Consider the following 4,624-nt stretch of genomic DNA (forward strand, 5'->3'; position numbering starts at 1 on the left):
AGTATAAATAATCTTATATTAACAACCATTGTTCAATGTTTCTCTTTCTAATACTACTTGTGACTATCTATTTAGGACTCCCCCTAAATATGAGAATCCATATCACTTTTTCTTAATCCCTAACCCCAGTGATCAAAATATAAATCATGTTTAAAGATTATTGAATTATAACTCAACTAACATAACCAACCTCCATGCCTTTCATATGGAACTTATGCGCTATAGAGACATACAATTAACAACAAGAACAAAGGCTTAAATAACAAACTCTAACACACTAGATCTTGAACCCTTGCTCTGTCTTTAATGTTTGGAATAAGGGTGGCAAAACGGGTCGTGGCCCTCCAGGCCAGCTCGTGCACCTGCCAAAAAATAGAAGGTTGATTTGGGACTTTAGGTCCGCCGCCCATCAAAGCCCGACCCATCAAAGCTCATCTCCCTCCAAAGCTCGCCTCGCCAAAATCCACCACCAGTCAAAGTCTGCCCCGCCTATTCGTTCAGTCTGTCCTGCCTTAAACCCTCATTTTTTTTAGTTAATTCTGATAATTCTAATTCTTGATGGTTTTATTTTATACGTTTATTTGTGGATATATACAATTTTTTTTAAGTAAAATTTGTTATAAAGACGCTTTATAAAAAATATTCTAAAAAATAAGTAAAAAATCTAATTGAAAAGTAAAAAAAGTCTATTAATCTATTATAAAAACGAAAAATAAATAAATAAAAAAGTAGGCGGCCAAGTCTGCCGTCCGCCATCTTGGCCGTGCGGGATAGATTTTTATGTCCATTTCAACTTCGTGGGCTTGACCGCCCCACTCTTTTTTTAGCGGACCTAAGGCGGGGAGGGATAGGCAACCCATTTTGCCACCCATAGTTTGGAATGACTCTTCTTAAATATAAAATTATCTTCTATGCTTTTCTCCAATGGACTACAAATTTGAGAATAACCATATTTTAATTAGGGTCCACCAAGATATTTGATCTATATGCAAATCAAATCTTATTCAATTTGATTTGATGTCAGCCAATCTTTTTTGCAAATTTTCCTTAACTTCATAATGTTAAAATATACAATTCCTAAATCTCCTTGGAATCAATCAAAATTACTCTCAGATTTACACATGAAATTTAACTAATAACCTAAGGCCAAATGATGCACACATGCTGCAACATTTTGTCTTACATGATGCCTCTTCACAATTTACATCTTATTATTCGTGTTGTTTTTACCTAAAGCAGCCAATTAAGAAAACAACAGGCAAGAAAACTAGCATGAAAACCTTCACCATCAATGGTGCACCGGGTTTGACCGGCAACCCGTGATCTCAATGGTGCAACGGCACCCTTCTTCTCGCATGGTGGGTGGCTGCCCCGATCAGAGTGCACGGAATAGTGGCGATCACTGCAGGAATTGATAACTCTGACTGATTATCAAAAGATAAACATTAATTAATGTGTTCATGCACTTCACATTATTAAGGCATTAAAAAAATATCTTACATGAAATTTGTCCTTAATCTCAATTGAATCAAATATATAATAATTGATGGTAGAACCGAATCTAAAGATTAGTATGAACTCACACAATTTATATTTTCTAAGTGCAATCTTCGTCAACTTATATTTTAGTATTGCAACATCTTTTCAACAATATAAAATATCCAACACATACATGTGTTATGAAACAGACTTACAGGTATAAAACAAGAGCTTATAAGGCTATCAACAATGGTTTATGGATTCAACATCCTTCTTTTTCATTTTTTACACTTCACGTCATCTTCTCTCTCTTCCACCTAATAATTCAATACACATTTAATTTATACTCACTACAATGATTTTGTTTAATAAAATTCAACATTCTATTCCACCACCATTCACAACACACTAAAAAATTTAAACATTCAAAATAATCAATAAAATTTTACAAAGTATTTTGTGGACCCCACTCTTTTCACATTCAACATGTTGAAAACTTTCAACACCAATTAATACACCTCACTTTAAACACTTTATTCAACACCCTCATTGCAAGGATTCAACTATTGAATTTGTTTTTCAACACCCCATTGTACATAACCTAATAGAAAGGACACTCTATAAACTTCAAGTAATAAAACATTCATTGAACAATTAACATATTTCAATTTGGAAAATGATGCCTTGCCTCCATATTTCATCTTGCAACTAACTCTGTGATGGATAGCTCATTAGCAGAAGAGAGAGTATGATTCACAGACGAAGAATCTAATTCATGTGCAGCATCATTTTCAGTGTAAAATCCAGGAACCTTTGGCTTTGGCAGCAATTTCTCACCATTTAGCATTAGAACCACAGATGAAATGTCTGGCCTATCTTCCGGTCTTTGTTGAACACATAATAACCCGACTTGTATGCATCGACGGACTTCCTCATAAGGTGTACATTGTTTCCCTAAGCCTTCATCCAGTAGTTCCAATTCCCTCTCTTCTGTCCATAAACTCCATGCCTATAATGGTTAGAGTCAAATTAGTGAGTTGATTTTGAATGAAATTTTTTGTGAAAATGATTTAGAATGCTTACATATCCAAGAAGATTATGGTAATATTTTGGGTCTGAAAACGATCTGTTCTTCTTCCCGGTCACTATCTCTAGTACTATCACACCATAGCTAAAAACATCTGATTTCATAGAGAAATGTCCATGCACGGCATACTCTGGAGGCATATAACCACTGAATACATAATTTTCAAAATAAGTATTACTTGACATTACAATATTCAAGAGCCGTAATAAGATAGAAGCTAACTTACTATGTTCCGGCCACTCTATTGGTATTTGCCTCAACTTGATCTCCAAAAAATGTCCGAGCCAAACCAAAATCTGATATTTTTGGATCCATATTTGCATCTAGTAATATATTGCTAGCTTTGAGATCTCTATGGACTATTGTGAGCCTAGAGTCACGATGAAGGTAAAGAAGCCCTCGAGCAATGCCATTGATTATATTGAACCGCTTAATCCAATCTAGCGACATCCGTTTGATTTCATCTAATCGATTAAAAAAAAATTAGAATCACACTTGCAGTTTTCATAATTTCGTAAACTACAGATAAAAACGATCATCGCCAATGTTTAAAGTAAATTGTAAAAGCTGTAACCAAATACAAAGTAGTCCAAACTTTTGTTAGGCATGTATTCATAGATCAACATTTTTTCTCCTCCTTGAATACAACATCCAAGAAGCTTGACCAGATTACGATGTTGAAGTTTGGCATTCATCAAGATCCAGCTTCTTACTATACCATGATGAACAAGTGTCAGGCACTTTCATGAGTGAGTACTTCACAAAAACATCTTTGTAACTAGCTTTCTTCCTTCGAACACAACCATTCGACCAAAACGATAGGTTCCATTGTCGAGGAAATTTCGGAACATATCCATTCATGCATTCACAATTTGGAAGGTTATTAGTATCATCGATACTGCATACAGAATTTGCACCACAGAATGCATATTTTTGACACTCGTCGAAGCTTGATGGTAAAACTTGCATGTTTCTTGATTGACTAATCCAAAACAAGTTCAGTGCAGGTCCATAAGGCATCAATTTAAGTACACTGAAAATTGATTTGTCAACAAGTTGGTACTCATAGTACACTTGTTTTTCATTGAGCACAAAAACTTGTGACAATGCAGAATTTGGAACTGGTATTCCAACAAAAGCTTGACCATTCCATGAACCTGATCTAAATATTATATCAGATCTATTATACATAAATACCTGTGGATATCCTCTAAGGTCAACTCTTGTAGTGTATTCTCCCTTAGCAGGATCATCATAACTTTTCCAAGATGTTACAACTCTTTCTAGACCAGTTTCTAAGTCCCATCCAAGCTTCATACCTGGCATCAACGTATCGCTCGGATAATCAAAACTCTGCCACAGAAACATATCTTTATCAACTTCCTTTCTATTTTTCACTACAAAATTTCCTGTGTCCAAGAGCTGAGCAATTGGAGTACTATTTCCAACTATGCTTGATATGTTAGATGACCAAATAGTGTTGTTTATGTCATTGAGAAGCAGAAGAATCCCCTTTTCATTGAGTGTCAAAACTCCTCTTGAGTTATGTTGTAGAGGTGCTTCATTGTTGGCTACCCAAACAATTGTTGTGGGGGACACATTCCTATACCATATACCTAAGTATCTTAATCTTCTTGTTGAGTTTTGAGGGCTAAAGAAACCCAATTCAATAATTCCACTTTGTGAAACTAGAGTCTCACCATCTTGAATGGATTCACCCACTGCTAAAGTGTCTAGTGATGTTGAAGTTCTTGAAGTATAGGAAAATAAAAATAAGCAAATAAATAATAATAATAATTTCATACTATGCACCATATAACATGATTTTGCAGAAGTTTTGATGAGTTGTAAATGGCTTTTGATAATGTAAAAGAAAGTGTGAAAGATCTTAGAATTTAATTCACTTGCATCAACATCATCACTTCAATAATTTAAGGGGGACTTTTCAACTCTTGTATACTCCTTCATATATGGAAATGATAGGCGTTCTTCGGGGACACTCTTTAAATGTTTAAAGTGGTAAAGTATTTTAGAAATGCATGTATCCAATGCATTGAA

The 4,624-nt window shown here is 34.8% G+C and overlaps 1 pseudogene; it reads right to left on the reverse strand.

The window, feature by feature from the left end:
- Positions 1-1,949: 1,949 nt before the first annotated feature.
- Positions 1,950-4,416, reverse strand: LOC131647869 (G-type lectin S-receptor-like serine/threonine-protein kinase At4g27290; annotated as a pseudogene).
- Positions 4,417-4,624: the final 208 nt, after the last annotated feature.

This window comes from Vicia villosa, linkage group LG2, assembly GCF_029867415.1.
Source record: "Vicia villosa cultivar HV-30 ecotype Madison, WI linkage group LG2, Vvil1.0, whole genome shotgun sequence".
In the NCBI taxonomy this organism is placed as follows: Eukaryota; Viridiplantae; Streptophyta; class Magnoliopsida; order Fabales; family Fabaceae; genus Vicia; species Vicia villosa.